The sequence below is a fragment of the Cucumis melo genome, chromosome 12 (genome assembly GCF_025177605.1).
Source record: "Cucumis melo cultivar AY chromosome 12, USDA_Cmelo_AY_1.0, whole genome shotgun sequence".
In the NCBI taxonomy this organism is placed as follows: domain Eukaryota; kingdom Viridiplantae; phylum Streptophyta; class Magnoliopsida; order Cucurbitales; family Cucurbitaceae; genus Cucumis; species Cucumis melo.
In genome coordinates, this window is record NC_066868.1 from 3,819,947 (window position 1) to 3,842,939 (window position 22,993).

Sequence of the window (22,993 nt, forward strand, 5' to 3'; positions counted from 1 at the left end):
TTCTTTCTCCCACCGTGTTTTCAAGTCGTGCAGCCGCCCCGGCTCGTATGCTCATGCACACGCTCGTGCGGGTCCCGGTGGCCGTTCCGACCGGTCGAGCATGCGTGGGAGATTCTGGCCGACATGGCTTATATGCATTTTCTGCGCATTCCGTGATGGGTGCGATCATACCAGCACTAATGCACCGGATCCCATCAGAACTCCGTAGTTAAGCGTGCTTGGGCGAGAGTTGTACTAAGTTGGGTGACCACTTGGGAAGTCCTCGTGTTGCACCCCTTTTTCTATTTTTTTTCTTATTATTTTTTTCAATCCTACCATTTTGTTTCTTTCTCCCACCGTGTTTTCAAGTCGTGCAGCCGCCCCGGCTCGTATGCTCATGCACACGCTCGTGCGGGTCCCGGTGGCCGTTCCGACCGGTCGAGCATGCGTGGGAGATTCTGGCCGACATGGCTTATATGAATTTTCTGCGCATTCCGTGATGGGTGCGATCATACCAGCACTAATGCACCGGATCCCATCAGAACTCCGCAGTTAAGCATGCTTGGGCGAGAGTAGTACTAAGTTGGGTGACCACTTGGGAAGTCCTCGTGTTGCACCCCTTTTTCTATTTTTTTTATTATTATTTTTTTCAATCCTACCATTTTGTTTCTTTCTCCCACCGTGTTTTCAAGTCGTGCAGCCGCCCCGGCTCGTATGCTCATGCACACGCTCGTGCGGGTCCCGGTGGCCGTTCCGACCGGTCGAGCATGCGTGGGAGATTCTGGCCGACATGACTTATATGCATTTTCTGCGCATTCCGTGATGGGTGCGATCATACCAGCACTAATGCACCGGATCCCATCAGAACTCCGCAGTTAAGCGTGCTTGGGCGAGAGTAGTACTAAGTTGGGTGACCACTTGGGAAGTCCTCGTGTTGCACCCCTTTTTCTATTTTTTTTATTATTATTTTTTTCAATCCTACCATTTTGTTTCTTTCTCCCACCGTGTTTTCAAGTCGTGCAGCCGCCCCGGCTCGTATGCTCATGCACACGCTCGTGCGGGTCCCGGTGGCCGTTCCGACCGGTCGAGCATGCGTGGGAGATTCTGGCCGACATGGCTTATATGCATTTTCTGCGCATTCCGTGATGGGTGCGATCATACCAGCACTAATGCACCGGATCCCATCAGAACTCCGCAGTTAAGCGTGCTTGGGCGAGAGTAGTACTAAGTTGGGTGACCACTTGGGAAGTCCTCGTGTTGCACCCCTTTTTCTATTTTTTTTATTATTATTTTTTTCAATCCTACCATTTTGTTTCTTTCTCCCACCGTGTTTTCAAGTCGTGCAGCCGCCCCGGCTCGTATGCTCATGCACACGCTCGTGCGGGTCCCGGTGGCCGTTCCGACCGGTCGAGCATGCGTGGGAGATTCTGGCCGACATGGCTTATATGCATTTTCTGCGCATTCCGTGATGGGTGCGATCATACCAGCACTAATGCACCGGATCCCATCAGAACTCCGCAGTTAAGCGTGCTTGGGCGAGAGTAGTACTAAGTTGGGTGACCACTTGGGAAGTCCTCGTGTTGCACCCCTTTTTCTATTTTTTTTATTATTATTTTTTTCAATCCTACCATTTTGTTTCTTTCTCCCACCGTGTTTTCAAGTCGTGCAGCCGCATCGGCTCGTATGCTCATGCACACGCTCGTGCGGGTCCCGGTGGCCGTTCCGACCGGTCGAGCATGCGTGGGAGATTCTGGCCGACATGGCTTATATGCATTTTCTGCGCATTCCGTGATGGGTGCGATCATTCCAGCACTAATGCACCGGATCCCATCAGAACTCCGCAGTTAAGCGTGCTTGGGCGAGAGTAGTACTAAGTTGGGTGACCACTTGGGAAGTCCTCGTGTTGCACCCCTTTTTCTATTTTTTTTATTATTATTTTTTTCAATCCTACCATTTTGTTTCTTTCTCCCACCGTGTTTTCAAGTCGTGCAGCCGCCCCGGCTCGTATGCTCATGCACACGCTCGTGCGGGTCCCGGTGGCCGTTCCGACCGGTCGAGCATGCGTGGGAGATTCTGGCCGACATGGCTTATATGCATTTTCTGCGCATTCCGTGATGGGTGCGATCATACCAGCACTAATGCACCGGATCCCATCAGAACTCCGCAGTTAAGCGTGCTTGGGCGAGAGTAGTACTAAGTTGGGTGACCACTTGGGAAGTCCTCGTGTTGCACCCCTTTTTCTATTTTTTTTATTATTATTTTTTTCAATCCTACCATTTTGTTTCTTTCTCCCACCGTGTTTTCAAGTCGTGCAGCCGCATCGGCTCGTATGCTCATGCACACGCTCGTGCGGGTCCCGGTGGCCGTTCCGACCGGTCGAGCATGCGTGGGAGATTCTGGCCGACATGGCTTATATGCATTTTCTGCGCATTCCGTGATGGGTGCGATCATTCCAGCACTAATGCACCGGATCCCATCAGAACTCCGCAGTTAAGCGTGCTTGGGCGAGAGTAGTACTAAGTTGGGTGACCACTTGGGAAGTCCTCGTGTTGCACCCCTTTTTCTATTTTTTTTATTATTATTTTTTTCAATCCTACCATTTTGTTTCTTTCTCCCACCGTGTTTTCAAGTCGTGCAGCCGCCCCGGCTCGTATGCTCATGCACACGCTCGTGCGGGTCCCGGTGGCCGTTCCGACCGGTCGAGCATGCGTGGGAGATTCTGGCCGACATGACTTATATGCATTTTCTGCGCATTCCGTGATGGGTGCGATCATACCAGCACTAATGCACCGGATCCCATCAGAACTCCGCAGTTAAGCGTGCTTGGGCGAGAGTAGTATTAAGTTGGGTGACCACTTGGGAAGTCCTCGTGTTGCACCCCTTTTTCTATTTTTTTTATTATTATTTTTTTCAATCCTACCATTTTGTTTCTTTCTCCCACCGTGTTTTCAAGTCGTGCAGCCGCCCCGGCTCGTATGCTCATGCACACGCTCGTGCGGGTCCCGGTGGCCGTTCCGACCGGTCGAGCATGCGTGGGAGATTCTGGCCGACATGGCTTATATGCATTTTCTGCGCATTCCGTGATGGGTGCGATCATACCAGCACTAATGCACCGGATCCCATTAGAACTCCGCAGTTAAGCGTGCTTGGGCGAGAGTAGTACTAAGTTGGGTGACCACTTGGGAAGTCCTCGTGTTGCACCCCTTTTTCTATTTTTTTTATTATTATTTTTTTCAATCCTACCATTTTGTTTCTTTCTCCCACCGTGTTTTCAAGTCGTGCAGCCGCCCCGGCTCGTATGCTCATGCACACGCTCGTGCGGGTCCCGGTGGCCGTTCCGACCGGTCGAGCATGCGTGGGAGATTCTGGCCGACATGGCTTATATGCATTTTCTGCGCATTCCGTGATGGGTGCGATCATACCAGCACTAATGCACCGGATCCCATCAGAACTCCGCAGTTAAGCGTGCTTGGGCGAGAGTAGTACTAAGTTGGGTGACCACTTGGGAAGTCCTCGTGTTGCACCCCTTTTTCTATTTTTTTTATTATTATTTTTTTCAATCCTACCATTTTGTTTCTTTCTCCCACCGTGTTTTCAAGTCGTGCAGCCGCCCCGGCTCGTATGCTCATGCACACGCTCGTGCGGGTCCCGGTGGCCGTTCCGACCGGTCGAGCATGCGTGGGAGATTCTGGCCGACATGGCTTATATGCATTTTCTGCGCATTCCGTGATGGGTGCGATCATACCAGCACTAATGCACCGGATCCCATCAGAACTCCGCAGTTAAGCGTGCTTGGGCGAGAGTAGTACTAAGTTGGGTGACCACTTGGGAAGTCCTCGTGTTGCACCCCTTTTTCTATTTTTTTTATTATTATTTTTTTCAATCCTACCATTTTGTTTCTTTCTCCCACCGTGTTTTCAAGTCGTGCAGCCGCATCGGCTCGTATGCTCATGCACACGCTCGTGCGGGTCCCGGTGGCCGTTCCGACCGGTCGAGCATGCGTGGGAGATTCTGGCCGACATGGCTTATATGCATTTTCTGCGCATTCCGTGATGGGTGCGATCATTCCAGCACTAATGCACCGGATCCCATCAGAACTCCGCAGTTAAGCGTGCTTGGGCGAGAGTAGTACTAAGTTGGGTGACCACTTGGGAAGTCCTCGTGTTGCACCCCTTTTTCTATTTTTTTTATTATTATTTTTTTCAATCCTACCATTTTGTTTCTTTCTCCCACCGTGTTTTCAAGTCGTGCAGCCGCCCCGGCTCGTATGCTCATGCACACGCTCGTGCGGGTCCCGGTGGCCGTTCCGACCGGTCGAGCATGCGTGGGAGATTCTGGCCGACATGGCTTATATGCATTTTCTGCGCATTCCGTGATGGGTGTGATCAAACCAGCACTAATGCACCGGATCCCATCAGAACTCCGCAGTTAAGCGTGCTTGGGCGAGAGTAGTACTAAGTTGGGTGACCACTTGGGAAGTCCTCGTGTTGCACCCCTTTTTCTATTTTTTTTATTATTATTTTTTTCAATCCTACCATTTTGTTTCTTTCTCCCACCGTGTTTTCAAGTCGTGCAGCCGCCCCGGCTCGTATGCTCATGCACACGCTCGTGCGGGTCCCGGTGGCCGTTCCGACCGGTCGAGCATGCGTGGGAGATTCTGGCCGACATGGCTTATATGCATTTTCTGCGCATTCCGTGATGGGTGCGATCATACCAGCACTAATGCACCGGATCCCATCAGAACTCCGCAGTTAAGCGTGCTTGGGCGAGAGTAGTACTAAGTTGGGTGACCACTTGGGAAGTCCTCGTGTTGCACCCCTTTTTCTATTTTTTTTATTATTATTTTTTTCAATCCTACCATTTTGTTTCTTTCTCCCACCGTGTTTTCAAGTCGTGCAGCCGCATCGGCTCGTATGCTCATGCACACGCTCGTGCGGGTCCCGGTGGCCGTTCCGACCGGTCGAGCATGCGTGGGAGATTCTGGCCGACATGGCTTATATGCATTTTCTGCGCATTCCGTGATGGGTGCGATCATTCCAGCACTAATGCACCGGATCCCATCAGAACTCCGCAGTTAAGCGTGCTTGGGCGAGAGTAGTACTAAGTTGGGTGACCACTTGGGAAGTCCTCGTGTTGCACCCCTTTTTCTATTTTTTTTATTATTATTTTTTTCAATCCTACCATTTTGTTTCTTTCTCCCACCGTGTTTTCAAGTCGTGCAGCCGCCCCGGCTCGTATGCTCATGCACACGCTCGTGCGGGTCCCGGTGGCCGTTCCGACCGGTCGAGCATGCGTGGGAGATTCTGGCCGACATGGCTTATATGCATTTTCTGCGCATTCCGTGATGGGTGCGATCAAACCAGCACTAATGCACCGGATCCCATCAGAACTCCGCAGTTAAGCGTGCTTGGGCGAGAGTAGTACTAAGTTGGGTGACCACTTGGGAAGTCCTCGTGTTGCACCCCTTTTTCTATTTTTTTTATTATTATTTTTTTCAATCCTACCATTTTGTTTCTTTCTCCCACCGTGTTTTCAAGTCGTGCAGCCGCCCCGGCTCGTATGCTCATGCACACGCTCGTGCGGGTCCCGGTGGCCGTTCCGACCGGTCGAGCATGCGTGGGAGATTCTGGCCGACATGGCTTATATGCATTTTCTGCGCATTCCGTGATGGGTGCGATCATACCAGCACTAATGCACCGGATCCCATCAGAACTCCGCAGTTAAGCGTGCTTGGGCGAGAGTAGTACTAAGTTGGGTGACCACTTGGGAAGTCCTCGTGTTGCACCCCTTTTTCTATTTTTTTTATTATTATTTTTTTCAATCCTACCATTTTGTTTCTTTCTCCCACCGTGTTTTCAAGTCGTGCAGCCGCCCCGGCTCGTATGCTCATGCACACGCTCGTGCGGGTCCCGGTGGCCGTTCCGACCGGTCGAGCATGTGTGGGAGATTCTGGCCGACATGGCTTATATGCATTTTCTGCGCATTCCGTGATGGGTGCGATCATACCAGCACTAATGCACCGGATCCCATCAGAACTCCGCAGTTAAGCGTGCTTGGGCGAGAGTAGTACTAAGTTGGGTGACCACTTGGGAAGTCCTCGTGTTGCACCCCTTTTTCTATTTTTTTTATTATTATTATTTTCAATCCTACCATTTTGTTTCTTTCTCCCACCGTGTTTTCAAGTCGTGCAGCCGCCCCGGCTCGTATGCTCATGCACACGCTCGTGCGGGTCCCGGTGGCCGTTCCGACCGGTCGAGCATGCGTGGGAGATTCTGGCCGACATGGCTTATATGCATTTTCTGCGCATTCCGTGATGGGTGCGATCATACCAGCACTAATGCACCGGATCCCATCAGAACTCCGTAGTTAAGCGTGCTTGGGCGAGAGTTGTACTAAGTTGGGTGACCACTTGGGAAGTCCTCGTGTTGCACCCCTTTTTCTATTTTTTTTCTTATTATTTTTTTCAATCCTACCATTTTGTTTCTTTCTCCCACCGTGTTTTCAAGTCGTGCAGCCGCCCCGGCTCGTATGCTCATGCACACGCTCGTGCGGGTCCCGGTGGCCGTTCCGACCGGTCGAGCATGCGTGGGAGATTCTGGCCGACATGGCTTATATGAATTTTCTGCGCATTCCGTGATGGGTGCGATCATACCAGCACTAATGCACCGGATCCCATCAGAACTCCGCAGTTAAGCATGCTTGGGCGAGAGTAGTACTAAGTTGGGTGACCACTTGGGAAGTCCTCGTGTTGCACCCCTTTTTCTATTTTTTTTATTATTATTTTTTTCAATCCTACCATTTTGTTTCTTTCTCCCACCGTGTTTTCAAGTCGTGCAGCCGCCCCGGCTCGTATGCTCATGCACACGCTCGTGCGGGTCCCGGTGGCCGTTCCGACCGGTCGAGCATGCGTGGGAGATTCTGGCCGACATGACTTATATGCATTTTCTGCGCATTCCGTGATGGGTGCGATCATACCAGCACTAATGCACCGGATCCCATCAGAACTCCGCAGTTAAGCGTGCTTGGGCGAGAGTAGTACTAAGTTGGGTGACCACTTGGGAAGTCCTCGTGTTGCACCCCTTTTTCTATTTTTTTTATTATTATTTTTTTCAATCCTACCATTTTGTTTCTTTCTCCCACCGTGTTTTCAAGTCGTGCAGCCGCCCCGGCTCGTATGCTCATGCACACGCTCGTGCGGGTCCCGGTGGCCGTTCCGACCGGTCGAGCATGCGTGGGAGATTCTGGCCGACATGGCTTATATGCATTTTCTGCGCATTCCGTGATGGGTGCGATCATACCAGCACTAATGCACCGGATCCCATCAGAACTCCGCAGTTAAGCGTGCTTGGGCGAGAGTAGTACTAAGTTGGGTGACCACTTGGGAAGTCCTCGTGTTGCACCCCTTTTTCTATTTTTTTTATTATTATTTTTTTCAATCCTACCATTTTGTTTCTTTCTCCCACCGTGTTTTCAAGTCGTGCAGCCGCCCCGGCTCGTATGCTCATGCACACGCTCGTGCGGGTCCCGGTGGCCGTTCCGACCGGTCGAGCATGCGTGGGAGATTCTGGCCGACATGGCTTATATGCATTTTCTGCGCATTCCGTGATGGGTGCGATCATACCAGCACTAATGCACCGGATCCCATCAGAACTCCGCAGTTAAGCGTGCTTGGGCGAGAGTAGTACTAAGTTGGGTGACCACTTGGGAAGTCCTCGTGTTGCACCCCTTTTTCTATTTTTTTTATTATTATTTTTTTCAATCCTACCATTTTGTTTCTTTCTCCCACCGTGTTTTCAAGTCGTGCAGCCGCATCGGCTCGTATGCTCATGCACACGCTCGTGCGGGTCCCGGTGGCCGTTCCGACCGGTCGAGCATGCGTGGGAGATTCTGGCCGACATGGCTTATATGCATTTTCTGCGCATTCCGTGATGGGTGCGATCATTCCAGCACTAATGCACCGGATCCCATCAGAACTCCGCAGTTAAGCGTGCTTGGGCGAGAGTAGTACTAAGTTGGGTGACCACTTGGGAAGTCCTCGTGTTGCACCCCTTTTTCTATTTTTTTTATTATTATTTTTTTCAATCCTACCATTTTGTTTCTTTCTCCCACCGTGTTTTCAAGTCGTGCAGCCGCCCCGGCTCGTATGCTCATGCACACGCTCGTGCGGGTCCCGGTGGCCGTTCCGACCGGTCGAGCATGCGTGGGAGATTCTGGCCGACATGGCTTATATGCATTTTCTGCGCATTCCGTGATGGGTGCGATCATACCAGCACTAATGCACCGGATCCCATCAGAACTCCGCAGTTAAGCGTGCTTGGGCGAGAGTAGTACTAAGTTGGGTGACCACTTGGGAAGTCCTCGTGTTGCACCCCTTTTTCTATTTTTTTTATTATTATTTTTTTCAATCCTACCATTTTGTTTCTTTCTCCCACCGTGTTTTCAAGTCGTGCAGCCGCATCGGCTCGTATGCTCATGCACACGCTCGTGCGGGTCCCGGTGGCCGTTCCGACCGGTCGAGCATGCGTGGGAGATTCTGGCCGACATGGCTTATATGCATTTTCTGCGCATTCCGTGATGGGTGCGATCATTCCAGCACTAATGCACCGGATCCCATCAGAACTCCGCAGTTAAGCGTGCTTGGGCGAGAGTAGTACTAAGTTGGGTGACCACTTGGGAAGTCCTCGTGTTGCACCCCTTTTTCTATTTTTTTTATTATTATTTTTTTCAATCCTACCATTTTGTTTCTTTCTCCCACCGTGTTTTCAAGTCGTGCAGCCGCCCCGGCTCGTATGCTCATGCACACGCTCGTGCGGGTCCCGGTGGCCGTTCCGACCGGTCGAGCATGCGTGGGAGATTCTGGCCGACATGACTTATATGCATTTTCTGCGCATTCCGTGATGGGTGCGATCATACCAGCACTAATGCACCGGATCCCATCAGAACTCCGCAGTTAAGCGTGCTTGGGCGAGAGTAGTATTAAGTTGGGTGACCACTTGGGAAGTCCTCGTGTTGCACCCCTTTTTCTATTTTTTTTATTATTATTTTTTTCAATCCTACCATTTTGTTTCTTTCTCCCACCGTGTTTTCAAGTCGTGCAGCCGCCCCGGCTCGTATGCTCATGCACACGCTCGTGCGGGTCCCGGTGGCCGTTCCGACCGGTCGAGCATGCGTGGGAGATTCTGGCCGACATGGCTTATATGCATTTTCTGCGCATTCCGTGATGGGTGCGATCATACCAGCACTAATGCACCGGATCCCATTAGAACTCCGCAGTTAAGCGTGCTTGGGCGAGAGTAGTACTAAGTTGGGTGACCACTTGGGAAGTCCTCGTGTTGCACCCCTTTTTCTATTTTTTTTATTATTATTTTTTTCAATCCTACCATTTTGTTTCTTTCTCCCACCGTGTTTTCAAGTCGTGCAGCCGCCCCGGCTCGTATGCTCATGCACACGCTCGTGCGGGTCCCGGTGGCCGTTCCGACCGGTCGAGCATGCGTGGGAGATTCTGGCCGACATGGCTTATATGCATTTTCTGCGCATTCCGTGATGGGTGCGATCATACCAGCACTAATGCACCGGATCCCATCAGAACTCCGCAGTTAAGCGTGCTTGGGCGAGAGTAGTACTAAGTTGGGTGACCACTTGGGAAGTCCTCGTGTTGCACCCCTTTTTCTATTTTTTTTATTATTATTTTTTTCAATCCTACCATTTTGTTTCTTTCTCCCACCGTGTTTTCAAGTCGTGCAGCCGCCCCGGCTCGTATGCTCATGCACACGCTCGTGCGGGTCCCGGTGGCCGTTCCGACCGGTCGAGCATGCGTGGGAGATTCTGGCCGACATGGCTTATATGCATTTTCTGCGCATTCCGTGATGGGTGCGATCATACCAGCACTAATGCACCGGATCCCATCAGAACTCCGCAGTTAAGCGTGCTTGGGCGAGAGTAGTACTAAGTTGGGTGACCACTTGGGAAGTCCTCGTGTTGCACCCCTTTTTCTATTTTTTTTATTATTATTTTTTTCAATCCTACCATTTTGTTTCTTTCTCCCACCGTGTTTTCAAGTCGTGCAGCCGCATCGGCTCGTATGCTCATGCACACGCTCGTGCGGGTCCCGGTGGCCGTTCCGACCGGTCGAGCATGCGTGGGAGATTCTGGCCGACATGGCTTATATGCATTTTCTGCGCATTCCGTGATGGGTGCGATCATTCCAGCACTAATGCACCGGATCCCATCAGAACTCCGCAGTTAAGCGTGCTTGGGCGAGAGTAGTACTAAGTTGGGTGACCACTTGGGAAGTCCTCGTGTTGCACCCCTTTTTCTATTTTTTTTATTATTATTTTTTTCAATCCTACCATTTTGTTTCTTTCTCCCACCGTGTTTTCAAGTCGTGCAGCCGCCCCGGCTCGTATGCTCATGCACACGCTCGTGCGGGTCCCGGTGGCCGTTCCGACCGGTCGAGCATGCGTGGGAGATTCTGGCCGACATGACTTATATGCATTTTCTGCGCATTCCGTGATGGGTGCGATCATACCAGCACTAATGCACCGGATCCCATCAGAACTCCGCAGTTAAGCGTGCTTGGGCGAGAGTAGTATTAAGTTGGGTGACCACTTGGGAAGTCCTCGTGTTGCACCCCTTTTTCTATTTTTTTTATTATTATTTTTTTCAATCCTACCATTTTGTTTCTTTCTCCCACCGTGTTTTCAAGTCGTGCAGCCGCCCCGGCTCGTATGCTCATGCACACGCTCGTGCGGGTCCCGGTGGCCGTTCCGACCGGTCGAGCATGCGTGGGAGATTCTGGCCGACATGGCTTATATGCATTTTCTGCGCATTCCGTGATGGGTGCGATCATACCAGCACTAATGCACCGGATCCCATTAGAACTCCGCAGTTAAGCGTGCTTGGGCGAGAGTAGTACTAAGTTGGGTGACCACTTGGGAAGTCCTCGTGTTGCACCCCTTTTTCTATTTTTTTTATTATTATTTTTTTCAATCCTACCATTTTGTTTCTTTCTCCCACCGTGTTTTCAAGTCGTGCAGCCGCCCCGGCTCGTATGCTCATGCACACGCTCGTGCGGGTCCCGGTGGCCGTTCCGACCGGTCGAGCATGCGTGGGAGATTCTGGCCGACATGGCTTATATGCATTTTCTGCGCATTCCGTGATGGGTGCGATCATACCAGCACTAATGCACCGGATCCCATCAGAACTCCGCAGTTAAGCGTGCTTGGGCGAGAGTAGTACTAAGTTGGGTGACCACTTGGGAAGTCCTCGTGTTGCACCCCTTTTTCTATTTTTTTTATTATTATTTTTTTCAATCCTACCATTTTGTTTCTTTCTCCCACCGTGTTTTCAAGTCGTGCAGCCGCCCCGGCTCGTATGCTCATGCACACGCTCGTGCGGGTCCCGGTGGCCGTTCCGACCGGTCGAGCATGCGTGGGAGATTCTGGCCGACATGGCTTATATGCATTTTCTGCGCATTCCGTGATGGGTGCGATCATACCAGCACTAATGCACCGGATCCCATCAGAACTCCGCAGTTAAGCGTGCTTGGGCGAGAGTAGTACTAAGTTGGGTGACCACTTGGGAAGTCCTCGTGTTGCACCCCTTTTTCTATTTTTTTTATTATTATTTTTTTCAATCCTACCATTTTGTTTCTTTCTCCCACCGTGTTTTCAAGTCGTGCAGCCGCCCCGGCTCGTATGCTCATGCACACGCTCGTGCGGGTCCCGGTGGCCGTTCCGACCGGTCGAGCATGCGTGGGAGATTCTGGCCGACATGGCTTATATGCATTTTCTGCGCATTCCGTGATGGGTGCGATCATACCAGCACTAATGCACCGGATCCCATCAGAACTCCGCAGTTAAGCGTGCTTGGGCGAGAGTAGTACTAAGTTGGGTGACCACTTGGGAAGTCCTCGTGTTGCACCCCTTTTTCTATTTTTTTTATTATTATTTTTTTCAATCCTACCATTTTGTTTCTTTCTCCCACCGTGTTTTCAAGTCGTGCAGCCGCATCGGCTCGTATGCTCATGCACACGCTCGTGCGGGTCCCGGTGGCCGTTCCGACCGGTCGAGCATGCGTGGGAGATTCTGGCCGACATGGCTTATATGCATTTTCTGCGCATTCCGTGATGGGTGCGATCATTCCAGCACTAATGCACCGGATCCCATCAGAACTCCGCAGTTAAGCGTGCTTGGGCGAGAGTAGTACTAAGTTGGGTGACCACTTGGGAAGTCCTCGTGTTGCACCCCTTTTTCTATTTTTTTTATTATTATTTTTTTCAATCCTACCATTTTGTTTCTTTCTCCCACCGTGTTTTCAAGTCGTGCAGCCGCCCCGGCTCGTATGCTCATGCACACGCTCGTGCGGGTCCCGGTGGCCGTTCCGACCGGTCGAGCATGCGTGGGAGATTCTGGCCGACATGACTTATATGCATTTTCTGCGCATTCCGTGATGGGTGCGATCATACCAGCACTAATGCACCGGATCCCATCAGAACTCCGCAGTTAAGCGTGCTTGGGCGAGAGTAGTATTAAGTTGGGTGACCACTTGGGAAGTCCTCGTGTTGCACCCCTTTTTCTATTTTTTTTATTATTATTTTTTTCAATCCTACCATTTTGTTTCTTTCTCCCACCGTGTTTTCAAGTCGTGCAGCCGCCCCGGCTCGTATGCTCATGCACACGCTCGTGCGGGTCCCGGTGGCCGTTCCGACCGGTCGAGCATGCGTGGGAGATTCTGGCCGACATGGCTTATATGCATTTTCTGCGCATTCCGTGATGGGTGCGATCATACCAGCACTAATGCACCGGATCCCATTAGAACTCCGCAGTTAAGCGTGCTTGGGCGAGAGTAGTATTAAGTTGGGTGACCACTTGGGAAGTCCTCGTGTTGCACCCCTTTTTCTATTTTTTTTATTATTATTTTTTTCAATCCTACCATTTTGTTTCTTTCTCCCACCGTGTTTTCAAGTCGTGCAGCCGCCCCGGGTCGTATGCTCATGCACACGCTCGTGCGGGTCCCGGTGGCCGTTCCGACCGGTCGAGCATGCGTGGGAGATTCTGGCCGACATGGCTTATATGCATTTTCTGCGCATTCCGTGATGGGTGCGATCATACCAGCACTAATGCACCGGATCCCATCAGAACTCCGCAGTTAAGCGTGCTTGGGCGAGAGTAGTACTAAGTTGGGTGACCACTTGGGAAGTCCTCGTGTTGCACCCCTTTTTCTATTTTTTTTATTATTATTTTTTTCAATCCTACCATTTTGTTTCTTTCTCCCACCGTGTTTTCAAGTCGTGCAGCCGCCCCGGCTCGTATGCTCATGCACACGCTCGTGCGGGTCCCGGTGGCCGTTCCGACCGGTCGAGCATGCGTGGGAGATTCTGGCCGACATGGCTTATATGCATTTTCTGCGCATTCCGTGATGGGTGTGATCAAACCAGCACTAATGCACCGGATCCCATCAGAACTCCGCAGTTAAGCGTGCTTGGGCGAGAGTAGTACTAAGTTGGGTGACCACTTGGGAAGTCCTCGTGTTGCACCCCTTTTTCTATTTTTTTTATTATTATTTTTTTCAATCCTACCATTTTGTTTCTTTCTCCCACCGTGTTTTCAAGTCGTGCAGCCGCCCCGGCTCGTATGCTCATGCACACGCTCGTGCGGGTCCCGGTGGCCGTTCCGACCGGTCGAGCATGCGTGGGAGATTCTGGCCGACATGGCTTATATGCATTTTCTGCGCATTCCGTGATGGGTGCGATCATACCAGCACTAATGCACCGGATCCCATCAGAACTCCGCAGTTAAGCGTGCTTGGGCGAGAGTAGTACTAAGTTGGGTGACCACTTGGGAAGTCCTCGTGTTGCACCCCTTTTTCTATTTTTTTTATTATTATTTTTTTCAATCCTACCATTTTGTTTCTTTCTCCCACCGTGTTTTCAAGTCGTGCAGCCGCATCGGCTCGTATGCTCATGCACACGCTCGTGCGGGTCCCGGTGGCCGTTCCGACCGGTCGAGCATGCGTGGGAGATTCTGGCCGACATGGCTTATATGCATTTTCTGCGCATTCCGTGATGGGTGCGATCATACCAGCACTAATGCACCGGATCCCATCAGAACTCCGCAGTTAATCGTGCTTGGGCGAGAGTAGTACTAAGTTGGGTGACCACTTGGGAAGTCCTCGTGTTGCACCCCTTTTTCTATTTTTTTTATTATTATTTTTTTCAATCCTACCATTTTGTTTCTTTCTCCCACCGTGTTTTCAAGTCGTGCAGCCGCATCGGCTCGTATGCTCATGCACACGCTCGTGCGGGTCCCGGTGGCCGTTCCGACCGGTCGAGCATGCGTGGGAGATTCTGGCCGACATGGCTTATATGCATTTTCTGCGCATTCCCTGATGGGTGCGATCATACCAGCACTAATGCACCGGATCCCATCAGAACTCCGCAGTTAAGCGTGCTTGGGCGAGAGTAGTACTAAGTTGGGTGACCACTTGGGAAGTCCTCGTGTTGCACCCCTTTTTCTATTTTTTTTATTATTATTTTTTTCAATCCTACCATTTTGTTTCTTTCTCCCACCGTGTTTTCAAGTCGTGCAGCCGCCCCGGCTCGTATGCTCATGCACACGCTCGTGCGGGTCCCGGTGGCCGTTCCGACCGGTCGAGCATGCGTGGGAGATTCTGGCCGACATGGCTTATATGCATTTTCTGCGCATTCCGTGATGGGTGCGATCATACCAGCACTAATGCACCGGATCCCATTAGAACGCCGCAGTTAAGCGTGCTTGGGCGAGAGTAGTACTAAGTTGGGTGACCACTTGGGAAGTCCTCGTGTTGCACCCCTTTTTCTATTTTTTTTATTATTATTTTTTTCAATCCTACCATTTTGTTTCTTTCTCCCACCGTGTTTTCAAGTCGTGCAGCCGCCCCGGCTCGTATGCTCATGCACACGCTCGTGCGGGTCCCGGTGGCCGTTCCGACCGGTCGAGCATGCGTGGGAGATTCTGGCCGACATGGCTTATATGCATTTTCTGCGCATTCCGTGATGGGTGCGATCATACCAGCACTAATGCACCGGATCCCATCAGAACTCCGCAGTTAAGCGTGCTTGGGCGAGAGTAGTACTAAGTTGGGTGACCACTTGGGAAGTCCTCGTGTTGCACCCCTTTTTCTATTTTTTTTATTATTATTTTTTTCAATCCTACCATTTTGTTTCTTTCTCCCACCGTGTTTTCAAGTCGTGCAGCCGCCCCGGCTCGTATGCTCATGCACACGCTCGTGCGGGTCCCGGTGGCCGTTCCGACCGGTCGAGCATGCGTGGGAGATTCTGGCCGACATGGCTTATATGCATTTTCTGCGCATTCCGTGATGGGTGCGATCATACCAGCACTAATGCACCGGATCCCATCAGAACTCCGCAGTTAAGCGTGCTTGGGCGAGAGTAGTACTAAGTTGGGTGACCACTTGGGAAGTCCTCGTGTTGCACCCCTTTTTCTATTTTTTTTATTATTATTTTTTTCAATCCTACCATTTTGTTTCTTTCTCCCACCGTGTTTTCAAGTCGTGCAGCCGCCCCGGCTCGTATGCTCATGCACACGCTCGTGCGGGTCCCGGTGGCCGTTCCGACCGGTCGAGCATGCGTGGGAGATTCTGGCCGACATGGCTTATATGCATTTTCTGCGCATTCCGTGATGGGTGCGATCATACCAGCACTAATGCACCGGAATGCACCGGCTCGTATGCTCATGCACACGCTCGTGCGGGTCCCGGTGGCCGTTCCGACCGGTCGAGCATGCGTGGGAGATTCTGGCCGACATGGCTTATATGCATTTTCTGCGCATTCCGTGATGGGTGCGATCATACCAGCACTAATGCACCGGATCCCATCAGAACTCCGCAGTTAAGCGTGCTTGGGCGAGAGTAGTACTAAGTTGGGTGACCACTTGGGAAGTCCTCGTGTTGCACCCCTTTTTCTATTTTTTTTATTATTATTTTTTTCAATCCTACCATTTTGTTTCTTTCTCCCACCGTGTTTTCAAGTCGTGCAGCCGCCCCGGCTCGTATGCTCATGCACACGCTCGTGCGGGTCCCGGTGGCCGTTCCGACCGGTCGAGCATGCGTGGGAGATTCTGGCCGACATGGCTTATATGCATTTTCTGCGCATTCCGTGATGGGTGCGATCATACCAGCACTAATGCACCGGATCCCATCAGAACTCCGCAGTTAAGCGTGCTTGGGCGAGAGTAGTACTAAGTTGGGTGACCACTTGGGAAGTCCTCGTGTTGCACCCCTTTTTCTATTTTTTTTATTATTATTTTTTTCAATCCTACCATTTTGTTTCTTTCTCCCACCGTGTTTTCAAGTCGTGCAGCCGCCCCGGCTCGTATGCTCATGCACACGCTCGTGCGGGTCCCGGTGGCCGTTCCGACCGGTCGAGCATGCGTGGGAGATTCTGGCCGACATGGCTTATATGCATTTTCTGCGCATTCCGTGATGGGTGCGATCATACCAGCACTAATGCACCGGAATGCACCGGCTCGTATGCTCATGCACACGCTCGTGCGGGTCCCGGTGGCCGTTCCGACCGGTCGAGCATGCGTGGGAGATTCTGGCCGACATGGCTTATATGCATTTTCTGCGCATTCCGTGATGGGTGCGATCATACCAGCACTAATGCACCGGATCCCATCAGAACTCCGCAGTTAAGCGTGCTTGGGCGAGAGTAGTACTAAGTTGGGTGACCACTTGGGAAGTCCTCGTGTTGCACCCCTTTTTCTATTTTTTTTATTATTATTGCTTATATGCATTTTCTGCGCATTCTGTGATGGGTGCGATCATACCAGCACTAATGCACCGGATCCCATCAGAACTCCGCAGTTAAGCGTGCTTGGGCGAGAGTAGTACTAAGTTGGGTGACCACTTGGGAAGTCCTCGTGTTGCACCCCTTTTTCTATTTTTTTTATTATTATTTTTTTCAATCCTACCGTTTTGTTTCTTTCTCCCACCGTGTTTTCAAGTCGTGCAGCCGCCCCGGGTCGTATGCTCATGCACACGCTCGTGCGGGTCCCGGTGGCCGTTCCGACCGGTCGAGCATGCGTGGGAGATTCTGGCCGACATGGCTTATATGCATTTTCTGCGCATTCCGTGATGGGTGCGATCATACCAGCACCAATGCACCGGATCCCATCAGAACTCCGCAGTTAAGCGTGCTTGGGCGAGAGTAGTACTAAGTTGGGTGACCACTTGGGTAGTCCTCGTGTTGCACCCCTTTTTCTATTTTTTTTATTATTATTTTTTTCAATCCTACCATTTTGTTTCTTTCTCCCACCGTGTTTTCAAGTCGTGCAGCCGCCCCGGGTCGTATGCTCATGCACACGCTCGTGCGGGTCCCGGTGGCCGTTCCGACCGGTCGAGCATGCGTGGGAGATTCTGGCCGACATGGCTTATATGCATTTTCTGCGCATTCCGTGATGGGTTCGATCATACCAGCACTAATGCACCGGAATGCACCGGCTCGTATGCTCATGCACACGCTCGTGCGGGTCCCGGTGGCCGTTCCGACCGGTCGAGCATGCGTGGGAGATTCTGGCCGACATGGCTTATATGCATTTTCTGCGCATTCCGTGATGGGTGCGATCATACCAGCACTAATGCACCGGATCCCATCAGAACTCCGCAGTTAAGCGTGCTTGGGCGAGAGTAGTACTAAGTTGGGTGACCACTTGGGAAGTCCTCGTGTTGCACCCCTTTTTCTATTTTTTTTATTATTATTTTTTTCAATCCTACCATTTTGTTTCTTTCTCCCACCGTGTTTTCAAGTCGTGCAGCCGCCCCGGCTCGTATGCTCATGCACACGCTCGTGCGGGTCCCGGTGGCCGTTCCGACCGGTCGAGCATGCGTGGGAGATTCTGGCCGACATGGCTTATATGCATTTTCTGCGCATTCCGTGATGGGTGCGATCATTCCAGCACTAATGCACCGGATCCCATCAGAACTCCGCAGTTAAGCGTGCTTGGGCGAGAGTAGTATTAAGTTGGGTGACCACTTGGGAAGTCCTCGTGTTGCACCCCTTTTTCTATTTTTTTTATTATTATTTTTTTCAATCCTACCATTTTGTTTCTTTCTCCCACCGTGTTTTCAAGTCGTGCAGCCGCCCCGGCTCGTATGCTCATGCACACGCTCGTGCGGGTCCCGGTGGCCGTTCCGACCGGTCGAGCATGCGTGGGAGATTCTGGCCGACATGGCTTATATGCATTTTCTGCGCATTCCGTGATGGGTGCGATCATACCAGCACTAATGCACCGGATCCCATCAGAACTCCGCAGTTAAGCGTGCTTGGGCGAGAGTAGTACTAAGTTGGGTGACCACTTGGGAAGTCCTCGTGTTGCACCCCTTTTTCTATTTTTTTTATTATTATTTTTTTCAATCCTACCATTTTGTTTCTTTCTCCCACCGTGTTTTCAAGTCGTGCAGCCGCCCCGGCTCGTATGCTCATGCACACGCTCGTGCGGGTCCCGGTGGCCGTTCCGACCGGTCGAGCATGCGTGGGAGATTCTGGCCGACATGGCTTATATGCATTTTCTGCGCATTCCGTGATGGGTGCGATCATACCAGCACTAATGCACCGGATCCCATCAGAACTCCGCAGTTAAGCGTGCTTGGGCGAGAGTAGTACTAAGTTGGGTGACCACTTGGGAAGTCCTCGTGTTGCACCCCTTTTTCTATTTTTTTTATTATTATTTTTTTCAATCCTACCATTTTGTTTCTTTCTCCCACCGTGTTTTCAAGTCGTGCAGCCGCCCCGGCTCGTATGCTCATGCACACGCTCGTGCGGGTCCCGGTGGCCGTTCCGACCGGTCGAGCATGCGTGGGAGATTCTGGCCGACATGGCTTATATGCATTTTCTGCGCATTCCGTGATGGGTGCGATCATACCAGCACTAATGCACCGGATCCCATCAGAACTCCGCAGTTAAGCGTGCTTGGGCGAGAGTAGTACTAAGTTGGGTGACCACTTGGGAAGTCCTCGTGTTGCACCCCTTTTTCTATTTTTTTTATTATTATTTTTTTCAATCCTACCATTTTGTTTCTTTCTCCCACCGTGTTTTCAAGTCGTGCAGCCGCATCGGCTCGTATGCTCATGCACACGCTCGTGCGGGTCCCGGTGGCCGTTCCGACCGGTCGAGCATGCGTGGGAGATTCTGGCCGACATGGCTTATATGCATTTTCTGCGCATTCCGTGATGGGTGCGATCATTCCAGCACTAATGCACCGGATCCCATCAGAACTCCGCAGTTAAGCGTGCTTGGGCGAGAGTAGTACTAAGTTGGGTGACCACTTGGGAAGTCCTCGTGTTGCACCCCTTTTTCTATTTTTTTTATTATTATTTTTTTCAATCCTACCATTTTGTTTCTTTCTCCCACCGTGTTTTCAAGTCGTGCAGCCGCCCCGGCTCGTATGCTCATGCACACGCTCGTGCGGGTCCCGGTGGCCGTTCCGACCGGTCGAGCATGCGTGGGAGATTCTGGCCGACATGACTTATATGCATTTTCTGCGCATTCTGTGATGGGTGCGATCATACCAGCACTAATGCACCGGATCCCATCAGAACTCCGCAGTTAAGCGTGCTTGGGCGAGAGTAGTATTAAGTTGGGTGACCACTTGGGAAGTCCTCGTGTTGCACCCCTTTTTCTATTTTTTTTATTATTATTTTTTTCAATCCTACCATTTTGTTTCTTTCTCCCACCGTGTTTTCAAGTCGTGCAGCCGCCCCGGCTCGTATGCTCATGCACACGCTCGTGCGGGTCCCGGTGGCCGTTCCGACCGGTCGAGCATGCGTGGGAGATTCTGGCCGACATGGCTTATATGCATTTTCTGCGCATTCCGTGATGGGTGCGATCATACCAGCACTAATGCACCGGATCCCATTAGAACTCCGCAGTTAAGCGTGCTTGGGCGAGAGTAGTACTAAGTTGGGTGACCACTTGGGAAGTCCTCGTGTTGCACCCCTTTTTCTATTTTTTTTATTATTATTTTTTTCAATCCTACCATTTTGTTTCTTTCTCCCACCGTGTTTTCAAGTCGTGCAGCCGCCCCGGCTCGTATGCTCATGCACACGCTCGTGCGGGTCCCGGTGGCCGTTCCGACCGGTCGAGCATGCGTGGGAGATTCTGGCCGACATGGCTTATATGCATTTTCTGCGCATTCCGTGATGGGTGCGATCATACCAGCACTAATGCACCGGATCCCATCAGAACTCCGCAGTTAAGCGTGCTTGGGCGAGAGTAGTACTAAGTTGGGTGACCACTTGGGAAGTCCTCGTGTTGCACCCCTTTTTCTATTTTTTTTATTATTATTTTTTTCAATCCTACCATTTTGTTTCTTTCTCCCACCGTGTTTTCAAGTCGTGCAGCCGCCCCGGCTCGTATGCTCATGCACACGCTCGTGCGGGTCCCGGTGGCCGTTCCGACCGGTCGAGCATGCGTGGGAGATTCTGGCCGACATGGCTTATATGCATTTTCTGCGCATTCCGTGATGGGTGCGATCATACCAGCACTAATGCACCGGATCCCATCAGAACTCCGCAGTTAAGCGTGCTTGGGCGAGAGTAGTACTAAGTTGGGTGACCACTTGGGAAGTCCTCGTGTTGCACCCCTTTTTCTATTTTTTTTATTATTATTTTTTTCAATCCTACCATTTTGTTTCTTTCTCCCACCGTGTTTTCAAGTCGTGCAGCCGCATCGGCTCGTATGCTCATGCACACGCTCGTGCGGGTCCCGGTGGCCGTTCCGACCGGTCGAGCATGCGTGGGAGATTCTGGCCGACATGGCTTATATGCATTTTCTGCGCATTCCGTGATGGGTGCGATCATTCCAGCACTAATGCACCGGATCCCATCAGAACTCCGCAGTTAAGCGTGCTTGGGCGAGAGTAGTACTAAGTTGGGTGACCACTTGGGAAGTCCTCGTGTTGCACCCCTTTTTCTATTTTTTTTATTATTATTTTTTTCAATCCTACCATTTTGTTTCTTTCTCCCACCGTGTTTTCAAGTCGTGCAGCCGCCCCGGCTCGTATGCTCATGCACACGCTCGTGCGGGTCCCGGTGGCCGTTCCGACCGGTCGAGCATGCGTGGGAGATTCTGGCCGACATGACTTATATGCATTTTCTGCGCATTCCGTGATGGGTGCGATCATACCAGCACTAATGCACCGGATCCCATCAGAACTCCGCAGTTAAGCGTGCTTGGGCGAGAGTAGTATTAAGTTGGGTGACCACTTGGGAAGTCCTCGTGTTGCACCCCTTTTTCTATTTTTTTTATTATTATTTTTTTCAATCCTACCATTTTGTTTCTTTCTCCCACCGTGTTTTCAAGTCGTGCAGCCGCCCCGGCTCGTATGCTCATGCACACGCTCGTGCGGGTCCCGGTGGCCGTTCCGACCGGTCGAGCATGCGTGGGAGATTCTGGCCGACATGGCTTATATGCATTTTCTGCGCATTCCGTGATGGGTGCGATCATACCAGCACTAATGCACCGGATCCCATTAGAACTCCGCAGTTAAGCGTGCTTGGGCGAGAGTAGTACTAAGTTGGGTGACCACTTGGGAAGTCCTCGTGTTGCACCCCTTTTTCTATTTTTTTATTATTATTTTTTTCAATCCTACCATTTTGTTTCTTTCTCCCACCGTGTTTTCAAGTCGTGCAGCCGCCCCGGCTCGTATGCTCATGCACACGCTCGTGCGGGTCCCGGTGGCCGTTCCGACCGGTCGAGCATGCGTGGGAGATTCTGGCCGACATGGCTTATATGCATTTTCTGCGCATTCCGTGATGGGTGCGATCATACCAGCACTAATGCACCGGATCCCATCAGAACTCCGCAGTTAAGCGTGCTTGGGCGAGAGTAGTACTAAGTTGGGTGACCACTTGGGAAGTCCTCGTGTTGCACCCCTTTTTCTATTTTTTTTATTATTATTTTTTTCAATCCTACCATTTTGTTTCTTTCTCCCACCGTGTTTTCAAGTCGTGCAGCCGCCCCGGCTCGTATGCTCATGCACACGCTCGTGCGGGTCCCGGTGGCCGTTCCGACCGGTCGAGCATGCGTGGGAGATTCTGGCCGACATGGCTTATATGCATTTTCTGCGCATTCCGTGATGGGTGCGATCATACCAGCACTAATGCACCGGATCCCATCAGAACTCCGCAGTTAAGCGTGCTTGGGCGAGAGTAGTACTAAGTTGGGTGACCACTTGGGAAGTCCTCGTGTTGCACCCCTTTTTCTATTTTTTTTATTATTATTTTTTTCAATCCTACCATTTTGTTTCTTTCTCCCACCGTGTTTTCAAGTCGTGCAGCCGCCCCGGCTCGTATGCTCATGCACACGCTCGTGCGGGTCCCGGTGGCCGTTCCGACCGGTCGAGCATGCGTGGGAGATTCTGGCCGACATGGCTTATATGCATTTTCTGCGCATTCCGTGATGGGTGCGATCATACCAGCACTAATGCACCGGATCCCATCAGAACTCCGCAGTTAAGCGTGCTTGGGCGAGAGTAGTACTAAGTTGGGTGACCACTTGGGAAGTCCTCGTGTTGCACCCCTTTTTCTATTTTTTTTATTATTATTTTTTTCAATCCTACCATTTTGTTTCTTTCTCCCACCGTGTTTTCAAGTCGTGCAGCCGCATCGGCTCGTATGCTCATGCACACGCTCGTGCGGGTCCCGGTGGCCGTTCCGACCGGTCGAGCATGCGTGGGAGATTCTGGCCGACATGGCTTATATGCATTTTCTGCGCATTCCGTGATGGGTGCGATCATTCCAGCACTAATGCACCGGATCCCATCAGAACTCCGCAGTTAAGCGTGCTTGGGCGAGAGTAGTACTAAGTTGGGTGACCACTTGGGAAGTCCTCGTGTTGCACCCCTTTTTCTATTTTTTTTATTATTATTTTTTTCAATCCTACCATTTTGTTTCTTTCTCCCACCGTGTTTTCAAGTCGTGCAGCCGCCCCGGCTCGTATGCTCATGCACACGCT

The 22,993-nt window shown here is 51.3% G+C and overlaps 70 non-coding genes across 70 annotated transcripts; all 70 read left to right on the top strand.

The window, feature by feature from the left end:
- The first annotated feature begins 157 nt into the window (after window positions 1–157).
- LOC127144616 (5S ribosomal RNA) lies at window positions 158–276 on the top strand. Its single transcript, XR_007816404.1, has one exon. It is a non-coding gene; the product is annotated as a 5S ribosomal RNA (ribosomal RNA).
- Window positions 277–480: 204 nt separating this feature from the next.
- On the top strand, window positions 481–599 carry LOC127144769 (5S ribosomal RNA). The gene has a single exon (XR_007816557.1). It is a non-coding gene; the product is annotated as a 5S ribosomal RNA (ribosomal RNA).
- A 204-nt stretch (window positions 600–803) lies between these two features.
- Window positions 804–922, top strand: LOC127145228 (5S ribosomal RNA). Its single transcript, XR_007817007.1, has one exon. It is a non-coding gene; the product is annotated as a 5S ribosomal RNA (ribosomal RNA).
- Window positions 923–1,126: 204 nt separating this feature from the next.
- LOC127145230 (5S ribosomal RNA) lies at window positions 1,127–1,245 on the top strand. Its single transcript, XR_007817009.1, has one exon. It is a non-coding gene; the product is annotated as a 5S ribosomal RNA (ribosomal RNA).
- A 204-nt stretch (window positions 1,246–1,449) lies between these two features.
- On the top strand, window positions 1,450–1,568 carry LOC127145231 (5S ribosomal RNA). The gene has a single exon (XR_007817010.1). It is a non-coding gene; the product is annotated as a 5S ribosomal RNA (ribosomal RNA).
- A 204-nt stretch (window positions 1,569–1,772) lies between these two features.
- On the top strand, window positions 1,773–1,891 carry LOC127144583 (5S ribosomal RNA). The gene has a single exon (XR_007816371.1). It is a non-coding gene; the product is annotated as a 5S ribosomal RNA (ribosomal RNA).
- A 204-nt stretch (window positions 1,892–2,095) lies between these two features.
- Window positions 2,096–2,214, top strand: LOC127145232 (5S ribosomal RNA). Its single transcript, XR_007817011.1, has one exon. It is a non-coding gene; the product is annotated as a 5S ribosomal RNA (ribosomal RNA).
- Window positions 2,215–2,418: 204 nt separating this feature from the next.
- On the top strand, window positions 2,419–2,537 carry LOC127144584 (5S ribosomal RNA). The gene has a single exon (XR_007816372.1). It is a non-coding gene; the product is annotated as a 5S ribosomal RNA (ribosomal RNA).
- Window positions 2,538–2,741: 204 nt separating this feature from the next.
- On the top strand, window positions 2,742–2,860 carry LOC127144707 (5S ribosomal RNA). The gene has a single exon (XR_007816495.1). It is a non-coding gene; the product is annotated as a 5S ribosomal RNA (ribosomal RNA).
- A 204-nt stretch (window positions 2,861–3,064) lies between these two features.
- LOC127145476 (5S ribosomal RNA) lies at window positions 3,065–3,183 on the top strand. Its single transcript, XR_007817259.1, has one exon. It is a non-coding gene; the product is annotated as a 5S ribosomal RNA (ribosomal RNA).
- A 204-nt stretch (window positions 3,184–3,387) lies between these two features.
- LOC127145233 (5S ribosomal RNA) lies at window positions 3,388–3,506 on the top strand. Its single transcript, XR_007817012.1, has one exon. It is a non-coding gene; the product is annotated as a 5S ribosomal RNA (ribosomal RNA).
- Window positions 3,507–3,710: 204 nt separating this feature from the next.
- On the top strand, window positions 3,711–3,829 carry LOC127145234 (5S ribosomal RNA). Its single transcript, XR_007817013.1, has one exon. It is a non-coding gene; the product is annotated as a 5S ribosomal RNA (ribosomal RNA).
- Window positions 3,830–4,033: 204 nt separating this feature from the next.
- On the top strand, window positions 4,034–4,152 carry LOC127144585 (5S ribosomal RNA). The gene has a single exon (XR_007816373.1). It is a non-coding gene; the product is annotated as a 5S ribosomal RNA (ribosomal RNA).
- Window positions 4,153–4,356: 204 nt separating this feature from the next.
- Window positions 4,357–4,475, top strand: LOC127144832 (5S ribosomal RNA). The gene has a single exon (XR_007816620.1). It is a non-coding gene; the product is annotated as a 5S ribosomal RNA (ribosomal RNA).
- Window positions 4,476–4,679: 204 nt separating this feature from the next.
- LOC127145235 (5S ribosomal RNA) lies at window positions 4,680–4,798 on the top strand. Its single transcript, XR_007817014.1, has one exon. It is a non-coding gene; the product is annotated as a 5S ribosomal RNA (ribosomal RNA).
- Window positions 4,799–5,002: 204 nt separating this feature from the next.
- Window positions 5,003–5,121, top strand: LOC127144587 (5S ribosomal RNA). Its single transcript, XR_007816375.1, has one exon. It is a non-coding gene; the product is annotated as a 5S ribosomal RNA (ribosomal RNA).
- A 204-nt stretch (window positions 5,122–5,325) lies between these two features.
- Window positions 5,326–5,444, top strand: LOC127144645 (5S ribosomal RNA). The gene has a single exon (XR_007816433.1). It is a non-coding gene; the product is annotated as a 5S ribosomal RNA (ribosomal RNA).
- Window positions 5,445–5,648: 204 nt separating this feature from the next.
- On the top strand, window positions 5,649–5,767 carry LOC127145236 (5S ribosomal RNA). Its single transcript, XR_007817015.1, has one exon. It is a non-coding gene; the product is annotated as a 5S ribosomal RNA (ribosomal RNA).
- A 204-nt stretch (window positions 5,768–5,971) lies between these two features.
- LOC127145237 (5S ribosomal RNA) lies at window positions 5,972–6,090 on the top strand. The gene has a single exon (XR_007817016.1). It is a non-coding gene; the product is annotated as a 5S ribosomal RNA (ribosomal RNA).
- A 204-nt stretch (window positions 6,091–6,294) lies between these two features.
- Window positions 6,295–6,413, top strand: LOC127144617 (5S ribosomal RNA). Its single transcript, XR_007816405.1, has one exon. It is a non-coding gene; the product is annotated as a 5S ribosomal RNA (ribosomal RNA).
- Window positions 6,414–6,617: 204 nt separating this feature from the next.
- LOC127144770 (5S ribosomal RNA) lies at window positions 6,618–6,736 on the top strand. The gene has a single exon (XR_007816558.1). It is a non-coding gene; the product is annotated as a 5S ribosomal RNA (ribosomal RNA).
- A 204-nt stretch (window positions 6,737–6,940) lies between these two features.
- On the top strand, window positions 6,941–7,059 carry LOC127145238 (5S ribosomal RNA). The gene has a single exon (XR_007817017.1). It is a non-coding gene; the product is annotated as a 5S ribosomal RNA (ribosomal RNA).
- Window positions 7,060–7,263: 204 nt separating this feature from the next.
- LOC127145239 (5S ribosomal RNA) lies at window positions 7,264–7,382 on the top strand. Its single transcript, XR_007817018.1, has one exon. It is a non-coding gene; the product is annotated as a 5S ribosomal RNA (ribosomal RNA).
- Window positions 7,383–7,586: 204 nt separating this feature from the next.
- On the top strand, window positions 7,587–7,705 carry LOC127145241 (5S ribosomal RNA). Its single transcript, XR_007817020.1, has one exon. It is a non-coding gene; the product is annotated as a 5S ribosomal RNA (ribosomal RNA).
- Window positions 7,706–7,909: 204 nt separating this feature from the next.
- On the top strand, window positions 7,910–8,028 carry LOC127144588 (5S ribosomal RNA). Its single transcript, XR_007816376.1, has one exon. It is a non-coding gene; the product is annotated as a 5S ribosomal RNA (ribosomal RNA).
- A 204-nt stretch (window positions 8,029–8,232) lies between these two features.
- On the top strand, window positions 8,233–8,351 carry LOC127145242 (5S ribosomal RNA). Its single transcript, XR_007817021.1, has one exon. It is a non-coding gene; the product is annotated as a 5S ribosomal RNA (ribosomal RNA).
- A 204-nt stretch (window positions 8,352–8,555) lies between these two features.
- LOC127144589 (5S ribosomal RNA) lies at window positions 8,556–8,674 on the top strand. Its single transcript, XR_007816377.1, has one exon. It is a non-coding gene; the product is annotated as a 5S ribosomal RNA (ribosomal RNA).
- A 204-nt stretch (window positions 8,675–8,878) lies between these two features.
- Window positions 8,879–8,997, top strand: LOC127144709 (5S ribosomal RNA). Its single transcript, XR_007816497.1, has one exon. It is a non-coding gene; the product is annotated as a 5S ribosomal RNA (ribosomal RNA).
- A 204-nt stretch (window positions 8,998–9,201) lies between these two features.
- Window positions 9,202–9,320, top strand: LOC127145477 (5S ribosomal RNA). Its single transcript, XR_007817260.1, has one exon. It is a non-coding gene; the product is annotated as a 5S ribosomal RNA (ribosomal RNA).
- Window positions 9,321–9,524: 204 nt separating this feature from the next.
- On the top strand, window positions 9,525–9,643 carry LOC127145243 (5S ribosomal RNA). The gene has a single exon (XR_007817022.1). It is a non-coding gene; the product is annotated as a 5S ribosomal RNA (ribosomal RNA).
- A 204-nt stretch (window positions 9,644–9,847) lies between these two features.
- LOC127145244 (5S ribosomal RNA) lies at window positions 9,848–9,966 on the top strand. Its single transcript, XR_007817023.1, has one exon. It is a non-coding gene; the product is annotated as a 5S ribosomal RNA (ribosomal RNA).
- A 204-nt stretch (window positions 9,967–10,170) lies between these two features.
- On the top strand, window positions 10,171–10,289 carry LOC127144590 (5S ribosomal RNA). Its single transcript, XR_007816378.1, has one exon. It is a non-coding gene; the product is annotated as a 5S ribosomal RNA (ribosomal RNA).
- A 204-nt stretch (window positions 10,290–10,493) lies between these two features.
- LOC127144710 (5S ribosomal RNA) lies at window positions 10,494–10,612 on the top strand. Its single transcript, XR_007816498.1, has one exon. It is a non-coding gene; the product is annotated as a 5S ribosomal RNA (ribosomal RNA).
- A 204-nt stretch (window positions 10,613–10,816) lies between these two features.
- Window positions 10,817–10,935, top strand: LOC127145478 (5S ribosomal RNA). The gene has a single exon (XR_007817261.1). It is a non-coding gene; the product is annotated as a 5S ribosomal RNA (ribosomal RNA).
- Window positions 10,936–11,139: 204 nt separating this feature from the next.
- On the top strand, window positions 11,140–11,258 carry LOC127145245 (5S ribosomal RNA). The gene has a single exon (XR_007817024.1). It is a non-coding gene; the product is annotated as a 5S ribosomal RNA (ribosomal RNA).
- Window positions 11,259–11,462: 204 nt separating this feature from the next.
- LOC127145246 (5S ribosomal RNA) lies at window positions 11,463–11,581 on the top strand. The gene has a single exon (XR_007817025.1). It is a non-coding gene; the product is annotated as a 5S ribosomal RNA (ribosomal RNA).
- Window positions 11,582–11,785: 204 nt separating this feature from the next.
- On the top strand, window positions 11,786–11,904 carry LOC127145247 (5S ribosomal RNA). Its single transcript, XR_007817026.1, has one exon. It is a non-coding gene; the product is annotated as a 5S ribosomal RNA (ribosomal RNA).
- Window positions 11,905–12,108: 204 nt separating this feature from the next.
- On the top strand, window positions 12,109–12,227 carry LOC127144591 (5S ribosomal RNA). Its single transcript, XR_007816379.1, has one exon. It is a non-coding gene; the product is annotated as a 5S ribosomal RNA (ribosomal RNA).
- A 204-nt stretch (window positions 12,228–12,431) lies between these two features.
- LOC127144711 (5S ribosomal RNA) lies at window positions 12,432–12,550 on the top strand. The gene has a single exon (XR_007816499.1). It is a non-coding gene; the product is annotated as a 5S ribosomal RNA (ribosomal RNA).
- Window positions 12,551–12,754: 204 nt separating this feature from the next.
- Window positions 12,755–12,873, top strand: LOC127144811 (5S ribosomal RNA). The gene has a single exon (XR_007816599.1). It is a non-coding gene; the product is annotated as a 5S ribosomal RNA (ribosomal RNA).
- A 204-nt stretch (window positions 12,874–13,077) lies between these two features.
- On the top strand, window positions 13,078–13,196 carry LOC127145248 (5S ribosomal RNA). The gene has a single exon (XR_007817027.1). It is a non-coding gene; the product is annotated as a 5S ribosomal RNA (ribosomal RNA).
- Window positions 13,197–13,400: 204 nt separating this feature from the next.
- LOC127144833 (5S ribosomal RNA) lies at window positions 13,401–13,519 on the top strand. Its single transcript, XR_007816621.1, has one exon. It is a non-coding gene; the product is annotated as a 5S ribosomal RNA (ribosomal RNA).
- Window positions 13,520–13,723: 204 nt separating this feature from the next.
- Window positions 13,724–13,842, top strand: LOC127145249 (5S ribosomal RNA). Its single transcript, XR_007817028.1, has one exon. It is a non-coding gene; the product is annotated as a 5S ribosomal RNA (ribosomal RNA).
- Window positions 13,843–14,046: 204 nt separating this feature from the next.
- LOC127144686 (5S ribosomal RNA) lies at window positions 14,047–14,165 on the top strand. Its single transcript, XR_007816474.1, has one exon. It is a non-coding gene; the product is annotated as a 5S ribosomal RNA (ribosomal RNA).
- A 204-nt stretch (window positions 14,166–14,369) lies between these two features.
- Window positions 14,370–14,488, top strand: LOC127145250 (5S ribosomal RNA). Its single transcript, XR_007817029.1, has one exon. It is a non-coding gene; the product is annotated as a 5S ribosomal RNA (ribosomal RNA).
- Window positions 14,489–14,692: 204 nt separating this feature from the next.
- On the top strand, window positions 14,693–14,811 carry LOC127144907 (5S ribosomal RNA). Its single transcript, XR_007816694.1, has one exon. It is a non-coding gene; the product is annotated as a 5S ribosomal RNA (ribosomal RNA).
- Window positions 14,812–15,015: 204 nt separating this feature from the next.
- Window positions 15,016–15,134, top strand: LOC127145252 (5S ribosomal RNA). The gene has a single exon (XR_007817031.1). It is a non-coding gene; the product is annotated as a 5S ribosomal RNA (ribosomal RNA).
- Window positions 15,135–15,338: 204 nt separating this feature from the next.
- On the top strand, window positions 15,339–15,457 carry LOC127145253 (5S ribosomal RNA). Its single transcript, XR_007817032.1, has one exon. It is a non-coding gene; the product is annotated as a 5S ribosomal RNA (ribosomal RNA).
- A 360-nt stretch (window positions 15,458–15,817) lies between these two features.
- On the top strand, window positions 15,818–15,936 carry LOC127145254 (5S ribosomal RNA). The gene has a single exon (XR_007817033.1). It is a non-coding gene; the product is annotated as a 5S ribosomal RNA (ribosomal RNA).
- Window positions 15,937–16,140: 204 nt separating this feature from the next.
- Window positions 16,141–16,259, top strand: LOC127145255 (5S ribosomal RNA). Its single transcript, XR_007817034.1, has one exon. It is a non-coding gene; the product is annotated as a 5S ribosomal RNA (ribosomal RNA).
- A 360-nt stretch (window positions 16,260–16,619) lies between these two features.
- LOC127145256 (5S ribosomal RNA) lies at window positions 16,620–16,738 on the top strand. Its single transcript, XR_007817035.1, has one exon. It is a non-coding gene; the product is annotated as a 5S ribosomal RNA (ribosomal RNA).
- Window positions 16,739–16,794: 56 nt separating this feature from the next.
- Window positions 16,795–16,913, top strand: LOC127145257 (5S ribosomal RNA). Its single transcript, XR_007817036.1, has one exon. It is a non-coding gene; the product is annotated as a 5S ribosomal RNA (ribosomal RNA).
- Window positions 16,914–17,117: 204 nt separating this feature from the next.
- Window positions 17,118–17,236, top strand: LOC127144885 (5S ribosomal RNA). The gene has a single exon (XR_007816672.1). It is a non-coding gene; the product is annotated as a 5S ribosomal RNA (ribosomal RNA).
- Window positions 17,237–17,596: 360 nt separating this feature from the next.
- LOC127145258 (5S ribosomal RNA) lies at window positions 17,597–17,715 on the top strand. Its single transcript, XR_007817037.1, has one exon. It is a non-coding gene; the product is annotated as a 5S ribosomal RNA (ribosomal RNA).
- A 204-nt stretch (window positions 17,716–17,919) lies between these two features.
- On the top strand, window positions 17,920–18,038 carry LOC127144874 (5S ribosomal RNA). The gene has a single exon (XR_007816661.1). It is a non-coding gene; the product is annotated as a 5S ribosomal RNA (ribosomal RNA).
- Window positions 18,039–18,242: 204 nt separating this feature from the next.
- On the top strand, window positions 18,243–18,361 carry LOC127145259 (5S ribosomal RNA). Its single transcript, XR_007817038.1, has one exon. It is a non-coding gene; the product is annotated as a 5S ribosomal RNA (ribosomal RNA).
- A 204-nt stretch (window positions 18,362–18,565) lies between these two features.
- LOC127145260 (5S ribosomal RNA) lies at window positions 18,566–18,684 on the top strand. The gene has a single exon (XR_007817039.1). It is a non-coding gene; the product is annotated as a 5S ribosomal RNA (ribosomal RNA).
- A 204-nt stretch (window positions 18,685–18,888) lies between these two features.
- LOC127145261 (5S ribosomal RNA) lies at window positions 18,889–19,007 on the top strand. The gene has a single exon (XR_007817040.1). It is a non-coding gene; the product is annotated as a 5S ribosomal RNA (ribosomal RNA).
- A 204-nt stretch (window positions 19,008–19,211) lies between these two features.
- Window positions 19,212–19,330, top strand: LOC127144592 (5S ribosomal RNA). The gene has a single exon (XR_007816380.1). It is a non-coding gene; the product is annotated as a 5S ribosomal RNA (ribosomal RNA).
- A 204-nt stretch (window positions 19,331–19,534) lies between these two features.
- Window positions 19,535–19,653, top strand: LOC127144712 (5S ribosomal RNA). Its single transcript, XR_007816500.1, has one exon. It is a non-coding gene; the product is annotated as a 5S ribosomal RNA (ribosomal RNA).
- A 204-nt stretch (window positions 19,654–19,857) lies between these two features.
- Window positions 19,858–19,976, top strand: LOC127145479 (5S ribosomal RNA). Its single transcript, XR_007817262.1, has one exon. It is a non-coding gene; the product is annotated as a 5S ribosomal RNA (ribosomal RNA).
- A 204-nt stretch (window positions 19,977–20,180) lies between these two features.
- On the top strand, window positions 20,181–20,299 carry LOC127145263 (5S ribosomal RNA). Its single transcript, XR_007817042.1, has one exon. It is a non-coding gene; the product is annotated as a 5S ribosomal RNA (ribosomal RNA).
- Window positions 20,300–20,503: 204 nt separating this feature from the next.
- On the top strand, window positions 20,504–20,622 carry LOC127145264 (5S ribosomal RNA). Its single transcript, XR_007817043.1, has one exon. It is a non-coding gene; the product is annotated as a 5S ribosomal RNA (ribosomal RNA).
- Window positions 20,623–20,826: 204 nt separating this feature from the next.
- On the top strand, window positions 20,827–20,945 carry LOC127144593 (5S ribosomal RNA). The gene has a single exon (XR_007816381.1). It is a non-coding gene; the product is annotated as a 5S ribosomal RNA (ribosomal RNA).
- A 204-nt stretch (window positions 20,946–21,149) lies between these two features.
- LOC127144713 (5S ribosomal RNA) lies at window positions 21,150–21,268 on the top strand. Its single transcript, XR_007816501.1, has one exon. It is a non-coding gene; the product is annotated as a 5S ribosomal RNA (ribosomal RNA).
- Window positions 21,269–21,472: 204 nt separating this feature from the next.
- On the top strand, window positions 21,473–21,591 carry LOC127145480 (5S ribosomal RNA). Its single transcript, XR_007817263.1, has one exon. It is a non-coding gene; the product is annotated as a 5S ribosomal RNA (ribosomal RNA).
- Window positions 21,592–21,794: 203 nt separating this feature from the next.
- LOC127145265 (5S ribosomal RNA) lies at window positions 21,795–21,913 on the top strand. Its single transcript, XR_007817044.1, has one exon. It is a non-coding gene; the product is annotated as a 5S ribosomal RNA (ribosomal RNA).
- A 204-nt stretch (window positions 21,914–22,117) lies between these two features.
- On the top strand, window positions 22,118–22,236 carry LOC127145266 (5S ribosomal RNA). Its single transcript, XR_007817045.1, has one exon. It is a non-coding gene; the product is annotated as a 5S ribosomal RNA (ribosomal RNA).
- A 204-nt stretch (window positions 22,237–22,440) lies between these two features.
- LOC127145267 (5S ribosomal RNA) lies at window positions 22,441–22,559 on the top strand. Its single transcript, XR_007817046.1, has one exon. It is a non-coding gene; the product is annotated as a 5S ribosomal RNA (ribosomal RNA).
- Window positions 22,560–22,763: 204 nt separating this feature from the next.
- Window positions 22,764–22,882, top strand: LOC127144594 (5S ribosomal RNA). Its single transcript, XR_007816382.1, has one exon. It is a non-coding gene; the product is annotated as a 5S ribosomal RNA (ribosomal RNA).
- The last annotated feature ends 111 nt before the right edge of the window (window positions 22,883–22,993 follow it).